At 42.5% G+C, this 8,695-nt stretch overlaps 1 long non-coding RNA gene across 1 annotated transcript; it reads left to right on the top strand.

Moving 5' to 3' along the window:
* Positions 1-4,999: 4,999 nt before the first annotated feature.
* Positions 5,000-7,573, top strand: LOC137347533 (uncharacterized). The gene is made up of 3 exons (XR_010968974.1): positions 5,000-5,277; positions 6,610-6,635; positions 7,450-7,573. It is a non-coding gene; the product is annotated as an uncharacterized lncRNA (long non-coding RNA).
* Positions 7,574-8,695: the final 1,122 nt, after the last annotated feature.

The following is an 8,695-nucleotide window of genomic DNA, read 5'->3' as shown; positions in this document are numbered from 1 at the left end:
ACTTGATGTGATAATGCAACAGTATAAGATACAAGGTAAAGCATTAGATGTGATGATGCATGCGTTTAAGGTACAATATAATGTATTGAAGGGATAACACACAGGTTTAAGATACAAGATAGAAACATAGAAAATAGGAGCAGGAGTAGGCCATTTGGCCCTTCGAGCCTGCAGCGCCATTCAATATGATCATGGCTGATCATCCAAACTCAGTACCCTGTTCCCGCTTTCTCCCCGTATCTAACTCTTTCTTGAATATATTTAATGATTTGACCTCAACTGTTTTCTGTGGTAGAGAATTCCACAGGTTCACCACTCTCTGGGTGAAGAAATCCCTCCTCATCTCAGTCCTAAATGGTTTACCCCTTATCCTTAGACTGTGACCACTGGTCCTGGACTCCCCCGCCATCGGGAACATCCTTTCTGCATCTAGTCTGTCCAGTAGGTTTTGTAGGTTTCTATGAGATCCCCTCTCATTCTTCTAAACTCTAGCAAATACAAGACTAATTGACCCAATCTCTCTTCATACATCAGTCCAGCCATCCTAAAAATCAGTCTGGCGAACCTTCACTGCACCCCCTCCATAGCAAGAACATCCTTCCTCAGATAAGGAGACCAAAACTGTACACAATACTCCAGATGTGGTCTCACCAAGGCCTTGTATAATTGCAGCAAGACATCCTTGCTCCTGTATCGAATCCTCTTGCTATGAAGGCCAACATACCATTTGCCTTCTTGACTGCCTGCTGCACAAGGGCACCCAGGTCTCGTTGCACCTCCCCCTTTCCCAATCTATCGCCGTTCAGATAATAATCTGCCTTTCTGTTTTTGCCACCAGAGTGGGATAACCTCACATTTATCCACATTATATTGTATCTGCCATGTATTTGCCCACTCACTCAACTTGTCCAAATCACACTGGAGCTTCTTTGCATCCTCCTCACAGCTCACACTCCCACCCAGCTTTGTGTGAGCTGCAAACTTGGATATATGACATTTAATTCGCTCATCTATATCATTAATATATATTGTGAATAGCTGGGGTCCTAGCACTGTTCCCTGCGGTACCCCACTAGTCACTGCCTGCCACGGAAAGAGACCCTTTATTCCTACTCGTTGTTTCCTATCTGCCAACTAGTTCTCTATCCATGTCAGTACTTACCCCCAATCCCGTGTGATTTAATTTGAATGCTAATCTCTTATGTGGGACCTTATCGAAAGCCTTCTGAAAGTCCAAATACACCACATCCAGCCCTTATCTATTCCACTTGTTGCATTCTCAAAAAATTCCAGTAGATTTGTCAAGCATGATTTCCCTTTCATAAATCCATGTTGACTTTGTCCGATCCTGTCACTGTTTTCCAAGTGCTCTGCTATTACATCTTTTATAATGGACTCTAGCATTTTCCCCACTACTGATGTCAGACTAACCAGTCTATAATTCCCTGTTTTCTCTCTACCTCTGTTGTTAAATAGTGGGGTTACATTAGCTACCCTCCAATCCATTGTAACTATTCCAGAGTCTATAGAATTTTGAAAAATGACCAGCAATGCATCTACTATTTCTAGGCCCACGTCCTTAAGTATTCTGGGATGTAGATTATCAGGCCCTGGGGATTTATTGGCCTTCAATCCCATCAATTTCCCTAACACCATTTCCTTACTAATACTGATTTCATACAGTTCCTCTTTCTCACTAGACACTATGTTCCCCAACATTTCTGGGAGGTAATTTGTGCCCTCCTTTGTGAAGACAGAACCAAAGTATGTATTTAATTGGTCTGCCATTTCTTTGTTCCCCATTATAAATTCCCCCATTTCTGACTGTAAGGGACCCACATTTGTCTTCACTAATCTTTTTCTCTTCACATATCTATAGAAGCTTTTATAGTCAGTTTTTATGTTCTCTGCAAGTACTCGCATACTCAATTTTCTATATTTTTTAAATTTTATATGCACATATGAAGTGATCAGAAGAGCAATGGTCGTCATATCAACCCAAGAGGAAAATCATTGTTAACTTCCCTCCAGCCTGGTAAAAGATCTGTTCATTCTTCCTCTATGCTTTCTGTACCATTGACCAATTTCACTGCTCCTGTCCCTTTAATCCCACGGGCTTTAGTTTCACTAGCAAGTCCCTCTTGTGATACTTTATGGGAAACAGCTTATTCACATCATCAACCATGAATCCCGCGTCCATCCTCTCCTTTACTTTTGTTTTAATGTGGTTTTACATCACTTGAATATATTTGATTGTATCTTAAAGCTGTACTTTCTCACTTCAAGTACGTTCTATTGTATAAAAGCAAAATACTGTGGATGCTGGGAATCTGAACTAAAAACATTAAGTGCTGGAAATACTCAGTAGGGCTGGCAGCATCTGTGGAGAGAGAAAAACAGAGTTAATGTTTCAGGTCTGTGGTACCAGTATTTGCCAATTATTACCCTGTTCTTGCCATTTTCAGTGTTCCAGATAAAGTTTTGCAGTAAATGTCTAACTGGTCAAATCAATGTTTAACTGTGTTGTCACTGAGTAGCTGTTGATCATTAGTAACAAGAAATGCTAGAAATACTCAGCAGGTTTGGCAGCATCTGTGGAGAGAGAAGCAGAGTTAGCATTTCAGAAGTTCTGATGAAGGTTCACTGACCTAAAATGTTAACTCTACTTCTATCTCCACAGATGCTGTCAGACCTGCTGAGTATTTCCAGCACTTCTTGTTTTTATTTCAGATTTCCAGCATCTGCAATATTTTGCTTTTATTATAGCTGTTGATCATTATGTTGGTCAGCCACCTTCTGAACATTCAGTTCAATTACTGCAGTAGCCCAACTATCCACTGTGTGTTCATTGTGATCTCTTATTGAAATATGAAGTTCATTGAGCTTCTCACACAGAGAAAACTTTTACAATATCATTCTCTTCTGGAAAATTATTGTAAAGAGAGTTTGTTCGACAATCTTAACATCTATCTATGTCTACTCACTGATTTTATTATCGAGGCTGTGTGAGAGTCTCCTTTATATCACACAGCCACTTTATTTGGCGAACTGTATTCACAGAATCACAGAATTATTACCGTGCACAAGGAGGCCATTCGGCCTATCGTGTTTGCACCAGCTCTCCCAAAGAGCCACTCCCTCATTTCCATTCCACCACCTTGTTCCAGTAACCCTGCACATTATTCCTTTTCACATAACAGTCTAATTCCCTTTTGAATGCATCAATTGAACCTGCCTGCACCACACTCTCGGGCAGTGCATTCCAGACCTTAGCCATTCACCGTGTGAAAAAGTTTTTACAAGTTCATAACTTGTTCACTGATCACTGTTTCATGGATCTCCCTTCTGCTTTGATGATAGGATTGGTTTTCTCCCAATCCCCGCTGTTTTTCAACGGTTCAGCTAGCTGTGGAGGACAGTATTGCAAAATGAAATGTGTTGAAATATAGAATAACGTTTCTGACACTGCAATGTAACTAGGGATGTTAAACTAGATTCCGAGCACTGGAACACATCTCTATGTATGTTGTTTCCGTTCCTCTCTCCACAGATGCTTCCAATGACCTGCTGAGCATTTCCAGCATTTTCTATTTACATTTCATGTATTTGCAGTTTTAGTTTTGCATTAAGTAACTTTATCAAATCATTGTCAGCTCGAAACAGTTGTGAAGACTCACCTCCTCTCTGTTACCGTCAGCTGCTGCACTCAGTTCTATTCATAAATATATTTTATTGTCCAGGTTGTGTGAGAGCCTCCAGTCCAGAAGTTCATTATATCACACTCAGCCACTTTATTTGGCAAATTGTATTGTTAAATCACAGTGCTCATTCAGAAGGTGGTGGGTTGGAGCCCTATGTTAGGCCCATAGAGTCCATAACCTAGCTCCGTGCCCTCCCAGTGAACTACTGAGGGATCTGTCTGCCTTCCGAGGAGATGTAAACTGCTTCTTCGAGTAAAGGATCCTGTGACACTACTGGAGGAAGAGCAGAGCTCACTCCCTGTGCCATAAACAATATTCCTCCCTCAAACAACACCAAAAATAAGTACAGAGGAATCTGTCAATGTTCTCATTACTGTTTGCAGGACCTCACTGGCCACTACATCTCCCTCCATTACAGGAGTCATTGCAAAAAAAAGACTGCTGATACTCCTTGACCAGTTTTCACAGGAGCCAAACCTGCACTGTATCAATGTCATTCATTCAAGGCTTTTTCATGTATCTTGATCGTTTCTGATATTTATTTTAGTTATTACCCATATCGTATGTCCTGGCATTCACTTGATTCCAATATCATTATCACCTTTTTTCATTTCTTATTGTCATTATTTACCATGTTTAAATATGAACTCAGTGTATGGCTTTGTTATTTATTTCTTCTGCCATGTTTAAGATTATTATTTTGTCTATCTGGCGCTTTAATAATCCACCCAGTTTTCTTTTGGGACAATCATTTTTAATACACAAACTGTTATCCATAAGTAAACGGATCAGTTTCCATCACTGCATCAAGTATCAATGATGTAAATTTCATACCAGCCTCACACCAAACTGATGTTGTAGCTGTGAGTCTGATCATTTATTCCCTTCTTCTCTCTCCCCCAACCCTGCCTGCTGTCCCACAGCTAACTTGATGACGATTGTGATTCTGTCGTGAGGAAGGTGCGGTCTCTCAGGATGTATCACTCGGTACCTGGTGTCCATGGCAGTGACAGATCTCCTAGTTATTATCACCGCTGTGATATTCAGCCGGCTTTGTGAGACTTATTTCCCAGTTCATTTCCTTTCCACCATGCTGGGCTGTTGTCTCATTATTGTCCTAAGATGTGTTTCCAGAGACGGTTCTGTCTGGTTAACAGTCGCTTTCACCTTTGATTGCTTCATAGCCATTTGTTGCCAGGAGCTGAAAATGAGATACTGTGTTGACAAACTGGCAGCTGTGGTTATAGGAATGGTCTGCACGCTGTTAAAAAAAGATCCCCTTCGACTTCATACATGAGTCTATATATATCAACAGTAATATGCCCTGGCATGGCAGCATAAAAGAAATCACTTATGTTTCAATTCCATAGAGAGTGTTTGACTGACTGGACTATAATCCAACCCCATGTTGCCCGTTCATTCTGATTTTTCTGCTCAATGCTCTGACCGTCAAACACATCCTAGTGGCCAGTAGAATCTGCAGGAGACTCCAAGCCCACAGCAATGGAGAGAAACAGAGTGACCCAAGAGATGGAGAGCCAGGGAAAGTCCATTGTTTTACTCTTGGCCATCTCAGGTAGTTGACGTATGTTGTAAATTCCCTATTTGTACAAATTACAGTCAATAACTATTCGATATGGAAACAGGAAAGTTTCTGGGAATTATAAACCAGTTTTGTAATGCTATGAACTCAGAATATAATTGATGTAGGATCAGTGTTGTGATATTGTAAGGTGTGTTTATGGGCGAGAGGGTCAATAGTATGGACATAAGTTCTGTATATGGTTTATAGAATCAGGTTGTGAGTATAATGCCAGTATGTTATAGGGGCAATATTGTGCGTGTAAGTTCAGTAGTTAATTATCGGATCAGTATTGTGGGTACAAGGTCAAGATGTGTGTTCTAGGCTCCGTATTGTGGGGAAAGGCTGGTATATGTGTTTTCAGCTTAGCATTCCGGGGGTAAGGTCAGTAGATGCGTTACAGGGTTGGTATTCCAGGTGTTAGATCAGTATAATAAAAGCAAAATACTGCGGATGCTGGAAATCTGAAACAAAAACAAGAAATGCTGGATTCACTCAGCAGGTCTGGCAGCATCTGTGGAAAACAGATGCTGCCTTTTCCACAGATGCTGCCAGACCTGCTGAGTGAATCCAGCATTTCTTGTTTTTGTTTAGATCAGTATATGTGTTTTCATGTTGGTATTCCGGGTGTAAGGTCAGTATATGTGTTACAGGGTTAGTATTCCATGTACAAGGTCAGTATATGTGTTACAGGCTTGGTATTCCGGGTGTAAGGTCAGTATATGTGTTACAGGGTTAGTATTCCATGTACAAGGTCAGTATATGTGTTACAGGCTTGGTATTCCGGGTGTAAGGTCAGTATATGTGTTACAGGGTTAGTATTCCATGTACAAGGTCAGTATATGTGTTACAGGCTTGGTATTCCGGGTGTAAGGTCAGTAAATGTGTGACAGGGTTATTATTCTGGGTGTAAGGGCAGTCAATGTGTAACAGGGATAGTATTCTGGGTATAAGGTCAGTATATATGTTACAGGGTTGGTATTCCAGGTGTAAGGTCAGTAATATGTGTTATTGGGTTGGTATTCTGGAAGTAAGGTTAGTTTATGTGTTAGAGGCTTGGTAGACAACTCCTCTGACAGTGCAGCATTCGCTCAGTACTGCATAGGAGGGCCAGCTTGGATTATGGGCTGAAGTCTTTGGAGTGGTGTTGGAACTCACAACATTCTGACTCACAGGAGAAGGGAGCGATCAACTGAACCATGACGACATCTCCACTAGTGTAGATACCAATGGGGCACAAGATTCAGTGGCCATTTAAATAACCAATGGCTTTTCTGTTCCTGAGCGACAAAAATTAATTTTTTTCCCCTTTTGATCTCTTTCCAGATGAATGCAAACCCACCTCTGCTCAGGTCAGCTCTGCCATTCTTCATTCAATTTCTGTTTTTGTTGATGTGGTCGAGGGTTTGAGGAAGTGATGGCTGACAATTCATCGCCCTTCTCCTTGGAGAGATAAATGGGATTGTCGGTGCAAATTGAATCAGGACCCCTGTGATGAGGGGACGTTGGACTAAGCTAACACTGTGAGGCAATCTCAGTGCCCAGTACTGGACCCTGGCAGGCTGTTCATAACTAGCCAGCCCTGGTTCATTAATGGTATTGGGAGCAGGAGACACTATAATGTATGGTGGCCTGAACGGAACAAACAGTATGTCTGTACTGCTAGCAACATGGTTTTAAATAAGCTAAAATCTAGTGGTACCGCTCTGCTCACATAAAGTCCCTAACTCATGTCTTTTGCCATCCTGTGCCTACGCTCACTGTGCTTAGCTAATCAGGTGTCTTCTTACGAAGGGAGAGAAAGAATCCATAGGCTAAATGCTCGGGATTCTGAAAGCTCCATGAGGGTAGTGGAGATCTGGAACTCTCATCCTCAAAAGGCTGTGGATTCTGGGGGTCATCTGGAGTTTTCAAGACTGAGATCAATGGATTTTGCTGGTTAAAAATATCAAGGAATATGGAGTAAATTTGGGTGAATGGTACAGATTTGCCATGATCTAATTGAATGACTGAACTGGACTGAGGGGCTGAATGGCCTCCTCCTGTTCCTATGTGGATTGGTTTCACAGAGTGAACCATCAGAGCCTTTCCCAGTTTTTCAGGAAGTGATAGAATTGACAAGCAGTGGGGACACACAGCTAAATGCAATTTCAAATCTTTCTGCAGAACTGAACAGCGGAGCCTGTGCAGAAGGAAATCTGATGGAACAGTCAGTCGCTCCAACACTCTGCTCCATGCCTTTCTCCACGCACTTTGTAAACTGCTGTTACACAACCAGCTCGCAATAAAGTCAATAGTAATCATCTACAATCTCTGCCTGACTCCTTGTTGGCTTCTGTCGGGAGATTTGAGCACAGGAGGAGGTTATGTATTTAGTTCTGAACTGCCTCAAGAGAAGAGAAAGAGAAGTGATCTAGTGCAGGTCCCAGTGGGACGGGGAAGGAAGCAGTAATCTGCAGGCAGGATCTGTCTTAGATATCTGATCATGGTCAAAGCTTACCACATTACAGCAGAATTGATTTTTTAAAAATTCATTGATGGGATGTGGGCGACGCTGGCCAGGCCACCATTTATTGCCCATCCCTAATTGCCCTTGAGAAGGTGGTGGTGAGCTGCCTTCTTGAACCGCTGCAGTCCATGTGAGGTAGGTACACCCACAGTGCTGTTAGGAAGGGAGTTCCAGGATTTTGACCCAGTGACAGTGAAGGAACGGCGATATAGTTCCAAGTCAGGATGGTGTGTGACTTGGAGGGGAACTTGCAGGTTGTAGTGTTCCCATGTATTTGCTGTCCTTGTCCTTCTAGTTGGTAGAGGTCGCGGGTTTGGAAGGTGCTGCCTAAGGAGCCTTGGTGCATTGCTGCAGTGCATCTTGTAGATGGTACACACTGCTGCCACTGTGCGTCGGTGGTGGAGGGAGTGAATGTTTGCAGATGGGGTGCCAATCAAGCGGGTTGCTTTGTCCTGGATGGTGTCGAGCCTCTTGAGTGTTGTTGGAGCTGCACCCATCCAGACAAGTGAAGAGTATTCCATCACACTCCTGACTTGTGCCTTGCAGATGGTGGACAGGCTTTGGGGAGTCAGGAGGTGAGTTACTCACCGCAGGATTCCTAGCCTCTGACCTGCTCTTGTAGCCATGGTATTTATATGGCTACTCCAGTTCAGTTTCTGGTCAATGGTAACCCTTAGGATGTTGATAGTGTGGGATTCAGCAATGGTAATGCCATTGAATATCAAGGGGAGATGGTTAGATTCTCTCTTGTTGGAGTTGGTCATTGCCTGGCAAGAATGTTACTTGCTACTTATCAGTCCAAGCCTGGATATTGTCCAGGTCTTGCTGCATTTCTACACGGACTGCTTCTGTATCTGAGGAGTCGTGAATGGTGCTGAACATTGTGCAATCATCAGTGAACAT

This window comes from Heterodontus francisci, chromosome 32 (assembly GCF_036365525.1).
Source record: "Heterodontus francisci isolate sHetFra1 chromosome 32, sHetFra1.hap1, whole genome shotgun sequence".
NCBI classification, from domain to species: Eukaryota; Metazoa; Chordata; class Chondrichthyes; order Heterodontiformes; family Heterodontidae; genus Heterodontus; species Heterodontus francisci.
Note: the sequence above shows the minus strand (reverse complement) of the source record. Positions and strands in the feature narration are given on the sequence as shown.